The sequence below is a fragment of the Camelus ferus genome, chromosome 8 (genome assembly GCF_009834535.1).
Source record: "Camelus ferus isolate YT-003-E chromosome 8, BCGSAC_Cfer_1.0, whole genome shotgun sequence".
Taxonomy (NCBI): Eukaryota; Metazoa; Chordata; class Mammalia; order Artiodactyla; family Camelidae; genus Camelus; species Camelus ferus.
The window spans coordinates 46,021,090-46,037,636 of record NC_045703.1 but is presented as its reverse complement, the minus strand read 5'-3'; the positions used below and the strand labels follow the sequence as shown (position 1 = coordinate 46,037,636).

Genomic DNA, 16,547 nt, shown 5'->3' with positions numbered 1-16,547 from the left:
CCTTTAAAATATTTTTTCCAAAATAAAAATAAAAGCTGGTAATTACTTACTTGGCAGTAAGTAACACGTTGGTGTTAAGGAGACAAATCAATCGTATTAAACCAAATGTTAAGGATAGTATCTATGCTATTTTGAAACTAGTACTAATATTTTTAAGACAATTTGAAATATATTCACAGTGAGGAGTTTTTCATTCTTTCTGCTATTGAGGCCTAAGATAAACGCAGAGAAACCCCACCACTTAGAGATCATATAGATGCATATTTTTTCCTCAGCATTTTTAAAAATTAAACTTTTAAAATTGAAGAATGACATTCATACAGAAAAGTGTACAAATCATAAGTTTATCACTCAATGAATTTTTGCAAAGTTAGCACACCTGTGCAACCACTACCCTGAGAAGGAAATAGATCATTCCCGGCACCCAGAACCCCTCCGTCATTAGTCCACCAGTAAAATTAGGTCATTTTTGATTGCCCTCACCATAGACTTATTGCCTGTTTTTGTACTTTACACAAATAGAATTGCACTGTATATATTCTTTTTTGTCTGGCTTTTTTCTTTTTCTTTCTCTCTTTTTTTTTTGTCTTTTAATCGATACATTTATTTTTCTTCTTTTAATAGACTTTATTTGTTTAGAGCAGTTTATAGCAGAACTGAGCAGAAAATTCAGAGTTTCCACATAGCCCTCCCCACCCACACATATACACTCCTCTACTCTCAACATCCCTCAGATTATTCTCACATCCATTGAACTTTTGTTCTCTGAAGAACTCCCATGTGTCCGGAATTCTGTCCTTGTGTTCCTACTCCAGTCAGTGGGATACCCGGTTTAACTTGGCAAGACAATTTTGATTATCATCACTGAGCTCAAATGAATAGTCAGAACTTACTTATCTTAGAGTCTCATTTCCATCCACTTATGGAGGTTTCTGCTTAGTCACATTCGTTTAGTTCACCTCAATTTTTCTTAGGTGGCAGACATTTTAGAATATTAAATATTTGAAATGAGCAACACATTTAGGGTGAATATTATTCTTTCACAAAGGGTACTTGAGGCTGTCAGATGACGAGTGCATTGATTTTTATATGTAATAATTTCACTAAGCCACTACTTATTTAGGTGTCATTGAGCAATGGGTTAGACAGTTATAAGCCAAGTACTACTCTTTTTTGGCAGGGGGATGGGGCTGCTCGCCAGTCCACTTGGCTCAGGGTACATCACAATGAAAATATTTGCTCAATGTACTGAGTTTAAATGTAAATGAATTGAATTATTATGCTTTGAGGTTTTTGCTTAACTAAGACTTTCTGGGAAAGTTATATTTAAAATAATAAATGGATAAAACATTTAATAATCCAACAATCTTATGAAAATCTGCAGTGAATCCTAACTCAAGCTCTTCTTTAAAGCCTTTATGGCTTTGCTCATGTGGTTTCTCTGAAAAGCTACCCATCCACCCATGTCCAATTCCATGATACCCTTAATCAGAATTTATCATTCTTTTCTTTATATTACTAGTATCTTCAATTAGGACTCAAACTGTTTTGCCTGTTTTTGAGATTTACCTCAAGATTTTTCTTATTGTACTGTTCTTGTTGAGTTTGGGTATTACAAAATGATTCAGAGCATGTTACTTCTTTTCCTGTTTTCTGGAAGAATTAGTTTAGCATTGCTATAATTTAAGGATGGGCTAATTGCTATTAAAAAAAACAACTCAAAATCTTATTTGGTACAACACGATAAAGGTTTATTCCTCATTTATTTCTTGTTCATATTCCAGTATGAGTTATGGACAAGGATGCTTCATACAGTCATTCAGGGACCCAGGGTCCTTACATTCTAGAGAATCTATCATCCCTCTGGCCCCAGGGGTTCTCCTCTTCCTCCACTACATCTAGCAAATAAAGGAAGAGAGAGAAGCCGTGTGAAGGATCATGCAGGAGATTTTTTAATAGAGACCATGCTTGGAGACAGTTTATATCAACTCTACCCACATTCCATTGGCTAGAACCCACTCACATGGCCACCCTTAACTGCAAAGGAGGCTAGCAGAATGAGGATAGTTTTGTGCCCCAGAGGCAAAGAAAATATGGCTTGGTAACTACATAGCCTGTCTCTCCCATGACTTATTTGTCTGTCAGCAAATACCTGTTTTACCTTTCTTTCCACACAAAGAATGTACACCTTCCCTCCACAAGGGAAACAACTCAAAGTCTCAACCTGTCATGGAATCCAGCACAGTGTACAGAGTCTCTGGGTATTTCACAGTCTTCTCCATCAGTGTCAGATATGGCTCCTCATGATCTAGCAAGCAATTAACTAAAAAGTCAAGTTACCCTTGCACCTAGTACTGTAGCAGCAGAGCAAAGACAATTTGTAATCTCTTATTCCTTGAATATTTGGTAGCTCTTGTCTATAAACAGCTTTATCATAGTGCTTTCTTTTGAGGAGCTTTATTTTTTATTTTATTATTATTTTTTCTTTTGGGAGGTTTTAAAACTTCTGACTCCGTTTCAGTAATGGTTATGGAAATTTAAACTTTTCTCTTTCATCTTGAATTGGGTTTAGCAATTCACAATTTTTCTAGGAATTTTTCCATTTCCCCTGAACTTAAAATTTTATCTTTATGTTAATAGTATTTTTCTGTTATCTTTTAAATTTCTGCTTCATCTGCTTTCCTTTTATTATTCCTATAATTATTCACTTGTATCATCTCACTTTTTTCTAGATTGGTCTTGCCAGAGGTGATTAATTTAATAAATATTTTCATAGAACCAAATTTTAACTGCAGTGATCTTCTCTTCTGAATGTTTTTTAGATCAGTAATTCCCAATTTTATATATTTACTACTTTCTTAGGGAATATTCTTTTACAAAAATTAAATCTGTAAGCTGGATGCTTATCTTATTAATTTTCAGGCTTCCTCCTCTTCAGGACATATATTTAAGGTTATGAATTTTTTCTAAGCATCATTTTAGCTAAATCCCACAATTGTTTTAACCATGTCATAATTGTTTTAAGCATTTCATTACTTTTCTTACGTTTTCTCCTTTCCTTATGAGTTACTAGGAAGTCCCTTCCTCCCAACATATGGAGTTTTAAAAGCTAATTACAATTCTTTTGTTACCTAATTGCTATGAATTATGATAATATGGTATATGACATCAGTTGTGTTAAACTTGGGACTTGAGTTTGAATTTAAAATTTGAAAGTTGAGATTTATTTTATGTCCCATATGTAATTTTCATAACTGGTCCTTTTATGCTTGAGAAGAATACATATTCTGCAGTTATTGAAATTTCTGCAAATTTCTACTTGTGTTCATTATACCAAGATTGTTAACTGTATTTTAAAAATCATATATTCGTACTGAGTTCTGTCTTCTTGGTCTGTCTAATATTGATAGAGGTGTTATAACCTTCCTTTACAATAGTGGTTCATTAACTTTCACCAGGAATTCCATTTACATTTGTTTTATATATTTTGAAGCCATGTTATAAGATGCCTGCATACAAGTTTAACATTTTTATACCTTCCTGGTAAATTAATTTTTTTCAATAATATTGATCCATCTTATTTCTAGCATTGCTTTCGCCTTAAAATCTGTTTTATCTACTACTGATACAGCAACATTAGCTTTCTTTTAATTAGCATTTGCCTGGCTAACCTATTTCAATTCTAGTGTAGTCTTTCTTTGTCCTTAGATTTTAAGTGTATTTTATGTAAACAGCATAGAGCTGGATTTTTGAATCTGTAGTCAGTTTCAAATTGAATTTAATAGTTATAAAATGGAACTCAGTGATGTTTGATTATTAATATCAAAAATTTGTTTTATTCTCATAGTTTGTATAAACTCTGAAGTGGCAGAGACTAACTGTGGTCTGTGTCAGGTAATGAGGGCAATTTGAGGGCAGAGATAGGAACCAGAATTCCTGACTCCCTTTACTGGGAACTGATGGGTTTGAAACTGCATTGTCCAGGAGGATGTTCTCTAGAGGGTGGGGTCATAGGACGCAATAGCATACACATAACCTTAAAAATCCCTGTCCTGCTAAGTGCTTTCCAATAAGCAGAACACATTGGTGTACCATGGGGAAACCACACCTAACCAAACTGAAGGACAGTATATTGTTAATACCAATCTTCCACTGCACCTCTGTTTTGAATAAACTAAGGACCATCTTTTAAAAGGGTCCATTTTCCAAGCAGAGGAATTCAGTTGATTAGATACTGCAACATTCCAGTTACAATCGCACTGACTTTACTATTTCCAGTGGCTATTTTATAAACTAGCCAATCAGGTCGGGGTTACGTGAAGATCCCAAGCAAAGACCTTATAATCCAGGGGATTGCTCGTCTACTTTTCCTCCTGGTGCTTTTATTCAAATCTCTTCTGATGCTACTATTGTTGGGTTTTTACCACTACTTACTGAGGCCACTTACGAATTCTGCTCCACAGGCAGGGCTGCTCACAGCGTGCCCAGAGAACTTGGCTCTCACTGTCTCGCCACATCAGAAGTTCTCCATGGTCTTGCGGGGAAGTTCTCCCTGTCCAGCAAAGTCCAGTGATGCTGCTTCAAGGTCATTTTGCCTTCCTGACCCCCACATCTAATTTGGTGGGCGCTGGAAGCAGAGTGTCTTCCTTCCACCTAACCAAGCCCTCCCTCCAGTCCCTATCTGAGAAAGAGCTTAGTAACTGCAGGTCGGCTGACCACAGCCCTGTGGGGGGAGGTCACACAGCGATCCATTTTCATTAGAGTTTGGTGTTCTGTCCCAGTCATTTCCCATGGGAGGACATCTGCCTCTTCCCTACAAAATGGGGATCCATGTCCATATACGTCTTTCCACAATCTCCACTTTTCTTTAGACTCTAGGTTTTTGTCTGTGAATGAACCTGGAGCTTTCTTTTCAACCTCTCTCAGCTCTTTTGTACTGAAAATCAGGCACACATGGAAGGCCCTGTGACGCCTCTTTATTTATTACTAAGGGTCAGAGTAAAATATAAACTTTTATAAACTGGCTCTGGGTTATTGCTTGAATTTTATTAGTATAAAGTAGAACTCAGTGATGTTTATATATTGATATTGAAAAACATCGTTTTATCCTCGAAGTTCATAGATACTCTAAAGCGGCAGAGACTAAGTAGAGTCTGTGTCAGGTGGTGAGGATAATTTGAGGACAGAGATAGGAACCAGAATTCCTGACTCCCATTATCAGATTTATCGTCTACCAGACTGTGAACTCCACGGATGATGTATTACTCATTTTTGAATGTCCAGACCATGGCATGAGTCCTGGGACAGGATGACACCCAGATGGTTAAACTGAAATGCTGCATCTTTGTTTTACCCTTTCCAAATGTAAGTTTGGGGAGGGATTTTTATTGGGCCTGTTCTGTTTCTGCTTTCAGTTCTAGGGACCAATTGACCACATGAACCCATGGAGCGCAGTTGTGAGATTCTGCTCCAGCTTAAGGAAATCTGCATGTCCAGGCCTCTTTTTCTACTGTTGAGCCCGACCAAGCAGAGGTGTGTGTGGGGCACAACTCTAACTACAATTGAGGGAACAGGCTTGAGATGCTTATATGTGTTACTGGCAATAGTTGGGAGTGGCCTTTCAAAAGGAGATTATCATCATTCAGTGTGACTGAGATGGAAAAGGGGACTTGTGATGCTTTTGAGGAAAAACCTGTGGAAATTTTTACTACAGATGGAAAGGAGAAGGGTTGCTTGAGGACTGATTCTAATACTAGACTAGAAAAACATAGCTTCTGTGGTGAATTGTTTACCAAGATGGCTGCCAACAATTCTTCCTACCACTGTACACACACTCCACTCCCCCTTTCTAGAGATGAAGTCTGTGATCCCTCTCTTTGAATTGGGGCTTGCCCTCTGATTTGCTTTGACCAACAGAATGCGGCACACGTGTTGCTGTAAGGACTTCTGGGACTAGGCCTGAAGGGCCTTGCAGCTTCTACCTTCTCAGAAGCTAGAGGCCACGTAAGGAAGTGTGAATTATCCATCTAAGAGGCCACATGGAGAGACAGAGGTCTTGGAAGAAGAGAGTCCATGAAGAGGAGAAATTAGGCTCCCCAGGTGATAGACAGCACCAATTGCTAGGCATGGTCGTAAGGCCATCTTGGATATTTCATTCACTGTTGAGCCTCCCAGCTGATACCATATGGAGCAGAGATGAACCATCCTATTGTGCCTTGCTTGAATGCCTGCCCCAGAGAATCATGAGCAATAAAATAGTTGTCATTAAGTTTTGGAGTTCTACAGATAACTGAAACAGCTCCAGCGATTGGCCAGCTGACAAAGGCATCTGAGTGGTGTCTTTGTCGCTTATGGCAGTGGAACTGGGAAAGCACACATTCACAGGGAAGCTTGAGATTGCCTCCATCAGACAGCACACGAGTGCATTGTCAGGTCCTCCTGCCTGTGGACCATGTAAAGGAAGGGCAGGTTCTCAATCCAGAGCCACTCAGATACAGCCATCTGGTTGGGCTTGGCACCCAGAAGGCACAAAGATAAAAGAATGAATCACAGTATAGTGAGATGAAGGTTTCTTAGGAGCATGCCTGTGTGAGTGAGTTGGTAAGTAAGGGCATTAAATAGGTCCTGGGTGAATTTATAGTCCAAACTGCCAGATTGGCTTTGCTTGTAGATGGAAGATTGAGGTTGTGATGCTAAACTTGGATGTGGCGAATCTCAGGTCTAGTACCTAGATTCCTATCCTGTTCTCAGTGTCAATCTTGCCTGTTAATCCACTGTTTAGTGGGAAGACCCAGATTTGCTCTTATCAGTTTGTTTTCCTGGGGATTAATCACAGCCTGGCAGACCTGCTCCATGCGGCCAGTGTTCTAGCCTGCCTGCATCTCTGGGTATCACCTGTTCAGGACTTTGTCCTGCTGTCTGTCCAGCTCCCTTTTCTTGCCCTGTTAAGACTTCCCTGCTTGCCTGGACTACCACCTGTTGTTTGCTGACATCGTATGGTACCCTGTTCCATCTGTTTGCTTCACTTCCTTATAGCTCCTGGTTTGATTTTCCTACCTTCAGTTCCTGCTAGGACTTCGCTGAATAGCTCCATTATATTGAAATGTTGGGGTCATATAAGGCTGTGTCAAAAATAGAGTCTAATACTTCCACACAATAGCCTGTAGATATTTGAGAACAACTTTCATCACCTTTAATCATCTTTAGGTTAAATCTTGCTGGCTTCCACATTATCAAGGTCACCCATCTACGGATATAATTTATTTTGTCAGTATTCCTCTTAAAATGTGGTGCAGAGAAGTGATTCGCAGACCTCAACAGAGGATATAAGTAATGATATAATTTCTTATCATAAAGGCATTGTGTTTTATAAATTATGCCTATATTTATGTTATTATATTGATTTAGCATTTTAAAGGGATTTTATCAGAGGTAGATCAAGGTTCTATGGGCCCTAAGTCATATATATCTTTAGAGATTCTTTAAAAAAATAGGAAAATCAAATTACAAAATTAGTTTCAAGGCCTGTGAAAGTGAGGGATCTTCATTTCATTTTAAATCTGCCTGAAAGTTCTTAATAGTGTCATCTCATAATATTCCCAGGGCTTCTTTACCAGAACTGCTTTCTAATCAGACTTCCTCTCTGTGGTGGTGAGTGCACATTATTAAGTTTAACTTAGGTAATTAGCATATGGGGGCATTAAGTAAGTTACCTCATGTGAGGGACTGGCACATAAAGCATGCAATAAATGTTAGCTTTTATTATTTTTATTACTCACTGGCTGGACCTTAGCAAATAACGTATCTTTCCGATTCTTAACTTTTCTCTTTTATGTAATGAAAGATAATACTTGCCCTGCCTTTCTAATAAAGTTCTTACGAGGATCAAATGACAAAATATGTTAATGTGCTTTGTTAACTGAAAATATCATATGCACAGAAGGTATTGCTACTGAGGTTTCATGTGACATTGCTAATTTTAGAGAAGGTTCTTTTTAGGAAAGAAAAGAAGACTTGACTTTGGCGAGGTGGAGTCACTCAAGACCTCAGCAGGGATGGGAAGAGGCAAAGTATAAGAGGTGCCTGTGTGGCAGATGCTGGAGGTAATGACCCGGAAGACTCATTTGACATGCCAAGGATCAGAGAAGAAATAAATAGAAAAGAACGGGGACATCCGTTGTCTTTCCCCAACTGGCCATAACTTGTGTTTCCAGCCGTTTCATTAGCCACATCCTGCGCTGCAATCCAGGCTCCCAGGCCCCAGCCTGGAGATCCTACCCACACTTTGGGTTGAGCATAAAAGCCCCTCCTCATGGGGTTTCCCCAATTCCACCCATCCCTCCCACAGGAAGAATAAACCATTCTCTTTACTGCCCTCTCTGTGAAAGCACTTCTTCCACTCTGGACTGAGGACAACCTCGTTTTCCTTATTTCTGTGTCACCAGGGCTTAGCCTGGGGTCCGCCATCGAATAGGTGCGCAACAAAGTTTTAGTCAATGGATTCACTTTGAAGACAAAACTTTTGAAAGTTGACAGAAGGGCATTTATAATCTGGATGCGCGAGTAAGAAGGCCTTGCACACAGACATCGGCAGTCATCATCCAGGGCAGCCCAAAAGGCGAGACACGTCCTTCCAGCCCGGGTACTCGGGCACCACGCGTCGCGAATCCCGCGGGTAGGGTCTCTCCGGCCGACGAGGGGCGTGGCCTGGGCGCAGGGGGCGTGTCGCGGCCCGTGGGGGTTTCCGCACCCGGGGGCGCGTCCGGCGGGGGCGCGGGAGGGGCTTCCGCCGCGAGGGGGCGGGGCTGGCGCGCCGAGTCCTCTGACGGCCCCAGCCAGGGAATTTCAATTTGAAACCTTGCGGAGGGAGGAGCGGGCGCGGCGGGCCGGCGGCTGGGGCTGAAGCGGGACGGGTCCCCGCGGCGAGCGAGCTCCTGAGTGTCGCGTCCGGGTAAGGAGGCGTGCGGAGCCGCGGAATGGCGGGCCCGGGGCGGGGGAGCCCGGGCCGAGTGTCTAGTCCCTGCGGAGCTGTAGGGCCGGCTCGGATTTTTCCTCTGGCTGCAGCTGGGAAGCTGAGCCCGGGCAGGAAGCGGTGGCGGGACGGTCCCACCGGGAGGGGGAGGGCGGCCAGCTTCGGGATTTTCTGCAGCTCCCTCTATCCTCGCCTCCTCATTCCCGCCCCGGGGACCGGGTCCTGTTGCTCCAGGCCAGATCCCCGCCTCCCTGCTCCACTGTGGTCCCTCACTTCCCCCTTCTCGGGAGCCGGGGCCGCGTCTCGTCGGAGCCGGGAGAGGCGGGGGCATGGTGAGGACTGCGCCGGCCCCGCCGGGGTGCGGTGGGTTCAGGGTCAGGCGTCCTGGGCCCCGCGGAGCGGCCTCAGGAGGGATCCGGCTCCATCCCGGGCGCGGGCCGCGGCGCGCGAGCCTGTCCCGGTACTGAGCGGCCGCTCGCCTTCGACGCCTGGCGATGTGCGCCGGGGCTCCCGGTACGTGGCGGCGGCGGCGGCGGCGGCGTCGCCGCCCTTCAGGAGGATGATTTTGGAAGCGGACGCCGTGCGTCCCTGGGCCGGCCGAGCGCGTGGGCGCTGCGGGGATCAGGGCGAGGGCGGCGCTTCAACCCCACGCGCGGCGCGCGTGTCCCACACGACGCCGGCTACCTGGCCAGTGCGGAGAGCGACGCACCTTCTGCTGTCTTTTCCTTGCTGTTCCAGTACCCAGGCTATCTCACCACCGATGACTTATTATTTTCCTCTAAATTTGACGGCAGTGGGTGGGCAGCGTTTTTAATTAAACTGCAGGGGAAGGACCTGGAGGAGAACCGAACGGGGCTGAAATCAGAGTCTAAATCCCCATCCAGAGACGCTGCCCCCCAGCAGCCGGCATGTCTGCAGGGGGATGTCGGTCATTATGCTTCCCAAGATCGCTCACCTCCCCTGAAGTCAGGGGGTTTGGATGAGATTTGAAGTCGATTATTTTGGGGAAGGGTCTCTGTGGAGCCCTCCCTACTGACCTAGGACACCTTAAATTGAATGCCCCGTCACCACAACCGCTGCCCGTTTTCAAGAGCCCCTTCTGGGGTGCGAAGGAAGGTAGAACCTAGAACAGCTGTGAATATATTTTCTCTTGTCTGAGTCACGTCTTTTCCTCGGTTTTTTTGAACTTCTCGCATCGGAAATGGCATGTGTATGCTGGGAGTCTTATTCTTCTTGTTACTGTTATTTAAGCTTTTTTTTCTTTTTTAATGAATCTTAACAGTTTTCCCTTTATTCTTCCATTTTCTTCAGTTCCCCCTTTGTTTTTCCCCTTGGTTTTTCCTTCTCTTACCGGAATCCATTATTTTTATATTCTCTATTTGTAATACTGTATTGAGAATTAGAATTTTAGCTTGTGTCCTATCACGTTTCCCCTGGGGTTTTGCATTTTAGGGAAACTGAGTCAATTTCTTGGCCGTAGGAGCTGGGATTTAGAATTCTCAGACTTTGAACAGGTTTTACTGGGAAACGAATAGCACTTAATCCTATTCAGTTTCCGTTTGCAGGGCTCTTTGCTGTGGGAAATCACTGAATCGCTGTTGCAGCCACTGATGGGACTGCATTGCAATGCAATCTTGGATTCCGATAAGGGCCAACTGAGTACATCCATCAGGCTGACAGAACTTTTAAAGAGCTAGGCTGTGTCACCTGTCAAAGCTCCGGGGATCATCAGTCCTAAAATTCAGTTTGAGAACCACCATCAAACCTCAGATATCTACTTTTTGGAGGTTATTGAAGAACTGTACAAGTGGTCATGGCTTGGAACAATGGCATAGATTTAGGGCTAATTTAATCCTATCCTGTCTTCCTCACTTCTTGGGCAGAATTCCCACTGAAGTCAGTAGTGGTCTTGTGTGCAGAAGGACTGCTGAGAACAAGAGGCTGCTCATTTGGAGTAACGGGAGGGGACAGTTTATTTCCTCTTAAAATACCCCTTTTTAAGAAAGTCCTAGTCATAATAGTGCTTTAATCTTTCATCTCTAGTAGAAGTCGTTAGAGCAAAGACCTTCCAGAGAAAATTCGTGGATGAGTTGAACCTCCAACGACACATTCTTGGTATCTAAACTGAATAGGGATTGCCTGAAATGATAAAAAGTTCTAAGGAAATCATTCAACAAAGTTAGATTTTGAGTAAAATTATTACTGACTTTGGTAAGAAAATTCATCTGTAATGGAATATTCTTAACTGGGTGTGTATATGAAACTAAGTATATTGACAGCTGGATATATGTTTTAAAATCTGAAATTTAATTCCAAGTAGAAAGAAGCAGATTTGCAGGTTTAGGGGACAAATCTGAAGAGAGGCCCATCCCAAAATAACTATGGAAGTATAAAACAGAATTCAGATAGCTCTTGCTGTATTTGGAGAGGTAGCTTTATAGTTTGTGTAAATGCAGACCTTAGTAACTGGGCCCATCATGAGACTTGCGAGCACTCTGAGGTTTCTAAGTTAGTTTTGTGCTGATCTGAGTTGGTAAGCTTGTTAGGTCCTTTGCATCTTAACTAACGTTCTTGTGGCTTACCCTTTCCAAATTACCAGTTCTAAGGAATTAAGTTTAGAAAACCTATCCAGTCCTCAGATCTTAAAAATAGACTTTTAAAAATCAGAACCGTGTCCACGTGGACTTCCTAACCACTTGCTTTCAACTAAAAATACTTGCAAAGATGACAAAGCAGTCCTCAACCAGAATATTTATTGGTAAAATTACTCTATAATTAGTAATATTGTATAGTTATATTTAACGTCAGATTTTGCTCTGAATCACCACTCTCATGGAACTCCGGCTGGAGAACTACAAAGGTTCTATCTTTGCCATTTTATTTAGGAATGTGGGGTTTATATTTTATATAGCAGAATGCTAAATATTTTTGAGGATCTGATTTTGTTTCCATTTCCACAGGGAGATATGGGCCTCTTTCTTTGTCTTTTGAACTGAAGTAGTCTTTTTAAGAGCTATGTGTGGACTTTTGGGAAAAGTATGACTTGCTAGTATTTTTATAAGGCAATAAAGTCTTTTATAGGGATCAATACTGCTGATAATCAAATTCTGCATTTCTAAAAATCTGTTTTGTTTGCTTGGAGAAAACAAAGGAAATATGCCTACCTCCCCCACCCCACTTTTATTTAGAAACATTTCCAGTGGCCTTGTTTGTTTTTTCAGATTCAGATTTACTGTACCTAACCACTGGGTGCCCTTACAGATTTAAAAGCCTCAAGTAAATGTTTATGCTGGCTTCAGTAGCCAGCAAATACTAGCCAAACCCTAATTTACTGCCCTTTTATAGAATCTTGGAATCTTAGGGCTGGACCTTCAGGAGTCAGCACATCCACTCTCAGCCCTTGCCGCCTCCCCGCAATACACACACGTTTCCAGCCTCTTTGGAAGGCCTGAGTTAGTACAGGATTTTTATATGATTCCCCCACAGACTGCAGACAGAGCATCTTTTGGGCATGCCATGTTTTGGACAAACCAGCAACCCGATATTTAAGATTTCTATCATTCCTCTGAGCAGTTCCCCAGACTAAAATCTAAAATGGAGTCAATGCCTGGTATCATTAACTATTGGGGAATGGCCTCTGAGTATAAATACTGTAGTTCTTGAGATGTTACAGGTAAGCTACAATGGAAAGAAAGAAATCCTTTCTAATATAATAACTAATGCTTTTTAAAAGTTTTTTTTAAATAAAGTGTGTGTATTTTGTATGATAGAGGGAATACATTTATCGAGGTATATTATGTGAAGCGCCTATAACATTGTACTTAATGAATTTGATGAATCAATTCGTTGAATCTTCATATAATATATTAGAGATGTTTTTAGTGAAGATTTTTTGAGAGCTTGGAGTTAATTCTGTGGAGCCCAGTACTGTGTCATGGAGAAATGTCATGTAGGTGATAATTCACATCAGGGATTTGCTTTCTTACTGTTGGATGTTGTTTTCCTTTGATTCAGTGGTTGGCTTGATCTGTGTGGGTTTCTTAGATGTGTGTTTTCCTTGTCTAGAAGTAGATTATCTATAGTTTATTTCCCTAAATACCTAGTATTTGGGATAGTATTTTTTTTAATGATTTTAGTGGTCTTCTCAATTTTCTTATTTTTTTAAAGTGATGTTTCTTTCCCCTTAGTATAGAGATAAACTTCAGATGGCTTATGAGTACATTTATACTGCTTCTGTTTCTTTTTTTCCCCCAAAGATTGAAATTGGGCTAATTTCATATTCTCAGTTACTTTTAAAATAGAAGTATGTTTTCATTTCACGGTTATGTCTCTGCATTTTGGTATTTTTTTCAATTAGCATATTGGAGCTATGAAGGTCTAAGTGTATATAGATTGACTCCCAAATAATCTTTATAGTAATATGGAATCAATTTGAGAAATAGGAATTATCTTTTTATTTGCCCTGAGGAGTATCTTAAATAATGTTTTGCTTTAGGTAGCCAGGCTGACATTTTATGTCTGTAACTAAACTGAGTGTCACTGGGATGGTTTTAGCTCTTTCTGGGTTAACAACCAGAGGGCATGGGAAGGGTTCCAAAGTGATCTGTAGGACCTTGTTGTCTGGGTGAGGTAGGGAAGTTCATTGTATTTAAACTAAATCTTTCCTGCTGTTACCAAAAGCCAGTTTCCTCTTGCTTTGCTCTTTTTTATGGCCTGTTCTTCATGAAAGAATTTTCAAACACTTAAAGACTTATGTTACCCTCTAATTGCCTTTTTCCAAGAAAATTGTGATTTTAAAAACTTTTCACATAAGTCTGATTACCAGCTCTCTAATCATTTTTTCCAAGCCCTGAATTCAGGTTTCCAGACCTCCTGATGAGATTCAGAGCTGGACCTACCACCATGGTAACAATAGTGCTAAGTTTAACCATATTTTTGTGTTTCCTATATTCTGTTAATATACGTACACATCCTAGTATCCTGAAGATACTTAAGTAATATGTAATTTACAGTTTGCCGTAATTCTTTTTTTTGAAATTGTTTTATTTTGTTTTTTTTTGGTGGGGGAGGTAATTAGGTTTGTTTATTTATTTTAATGGAGGTACTGGGGCTGGAACCCAGGACCTCCTGCATGCTAAGCATGCGCTCTACCACTGAGCTGTACCCTCCCCCCTCATAATTCTTTGGTCTTTTCCTTTTTGTCTAAATAGTCCACTTATTTTTCACTGTGGATTCATCCACCTGGGGCACCAGAAGGTAGCATGGAGCTCATTTAGATTCTTGACCTGAGGTGGGAAGTGGGTTAGTAGGAAAGCTGTTGCCCAGGGTGGGCCTCAGGGGTTCATGAACTGCCTGAGACTGCTAAGTAAAGTCATGTGTGTGGTGTGTGTGTGTATTTGTGTGTGTGAGAGATTTTGGGGAGCAGATTTTTGAAAGGGTTTTGGGAAACAAAAATTTGAAAATTTGTGATGTAGTTCTGTTCTTATTTTTAAGATTAGGGATTTGAAGTCTTAAGAGAAGTTCTTTTTTCTTTTTCCCTTTTTTTCATGTTACCCTTTTGCACTTTCATGCCCCCACTGTTGTGCTTATTTCCATTCAACTGAATTCTTCTAGTTGTCCTATTTTATCCAGTTATCAAGGTTAAACTGAATTCTGATATAGTGGCCTCTTATCTTCTTACCTTGAACTTAATGAATGTGTTTTATTTCCTCACAGATTTCTTTGATGAAAATATTAGTTAGAAGGGGTCCGTAACAAGTCCACACTCTGTGGTGCTGGTTAGACTGCCAGTTACACCAGTGGGACCTTGGATAAATAATTTCTCATAGCCTCAGTTTCCTTATCTTCAGTGTGGGGGTTAACACTCATAACCTACCTCAGAGAGTTATGTGAGAATTAAATGAGCTAGTGCTTATAAAATGCTTCACATAGTGCCTGGCATCTGTGAAAATTGTTAGGTTAAGAAAAGACCTAGTGGATTGCTTGCAAATGTGTGGTAAGCAAATTTTTTTGCAGTGGTCAGGAATAATGATCTGTGTGTAAGTACAGTCTTTGATATGAAACTGTAATTTTCTTTGGTGATCACAAGTTAAAACCACTTTTTAACAGTTTCAGTATGGTATCTCTAGAGTTTTTGAATTTTAGGAAACTTTGCTTTAACAGACTATCCACTGCTTACGGCAGTGTTCAGAAAAGCATATAGATGGCAAAACTATTTGGGTCTAATTTCAGTAACACGGAGATTATAGTCTTTTTTTTTTTTTTTTTTTTTTTGTCATGTTGCCAGAGATAACCAATTCTGAGTGTAAAATTTGTATGCATATGCTATATTACAATTTCCTCTCTTGATAACTTCCGTAAGCCTGCTGCAAGAAGCCTGTTAGTGGAATTTTTATTGACAATATTTAAACCTCTGCATGTGGCATTAAAATGTGACCTTTATAAATCTAGTACATCTTTTTGTACATGAAATAGATCTGCAGACATATTTTCTCCTAACATAGTATTTTAACTTTAAATTAGTTGACAACATTAAGAAATTGGGAGGTTTCACCTAAATATTTTTATGTTAAGTTTCTCTGGCAAAATTGGAGGACCTTGGTAGCCCTGGGCCCCGGGTCCTCTCCATTGCAGCACTGGGTAGTTCCTGCCCCATCTCATACAAGTCATCCTCCTCCTACTCTGCTGAAGTCCCTCCCAATTTTTTTTGGCCTGCTCTCGGACCGTTTTATACATTTGTATTAGATGTGTGGCTCCTTTTGACTATTGAGTTTGCATCTCTTTTACTAAATATCAATTTGAAAGATGCACAAAGGAATAGATCTGTATGACCTTGAAGAATGTGTTCTCGGCAGTGGGGCTTTTCGACCTCCAGAGCCAGCAGTCATTTCCCACCTCTCCCTTCATGAAGGCTGACATTTGGGTCACTGTCAGTCATGGTTTCTGGAGCTGGACCTGGTAGGCCCTCAGTCACATGGGAACAAATCCTCTTTCTAGTTTCCTCCCAAACTTTGTGACTCATTCTCATGAGTATATTGCCTGGTCCTCTGAAATCTAGTGTTAACCATTCCCTCAGCTCATAGCACTACCTTGTGTGGCATTTGGCTTTTTTAGAAGACTTTTTGTTTGCTTTTATAATTTCATATTTTAGTATTTATCTCTAGAAGATAACTTTTTAAAACATAACAAATACCGTCATCACTCTAACAGGGCCTTAATGTCATCAGATATTCAGTTGTTCACATTCAGATCTCCAGTTATCTTTATCAATTTTTGGAAAAGTTTGAGTCAAGATCCAGTTAAGATTCACATGCTATCTATGATCGGTTGGTGTATCTTTAAAGATGTTAAGTTCTTGTTTCCTCTTCATCTCTTATTTTTCCTTCCAGGAGTTTCTATGTTGAAGAAACTTGATTGTTTTGTGTGGTTCTTTCTCAGTTTGGATTTTGCTGATTTCAACCCTCCAATGTAGTTAATCCGTTCCTCTGTCCTCTGTGTTTTCTTTAAATTGGTAGTTGAATCTAGAAACTTGATCTAATTACATGTCATAAATTAATAATTAATTAATTATTCCTTC

General features: G+C 40.8%; 1 protein-coding gene across 14 annotated transcripts in view; it reads left to right on the top strand.

The window, feature by feature from the left end:
• Positions 1-8,801: 8,801 nt before the first annotated feature.
• The window catches only part of EPB41L2 (erythrocyte membrane protein band 4.1 like 2), a 196,034-nt gene continuing 188,288 nt past the window's right edge, over positions 8,802-16,547 (top strand). For 11 of the 14 annotated variants that reach the window (XM_032484921.1, XM_032484920.1, XM_032484918.1 and 8 more), the window contains exon 1: positions 8,802-8,950. The gene's annotated coding sequence lies outside the window, so the exon portion shown is untranslated. Of the gene's footprint in view, positions 8,951-9,167; positions 9,304-16,547 lie in introns of those variants that run through there. The other 3 variants (XM_032484910.1, XM_032484909.1, XM_032484911.1) reach the window with 2 other exon arrangements.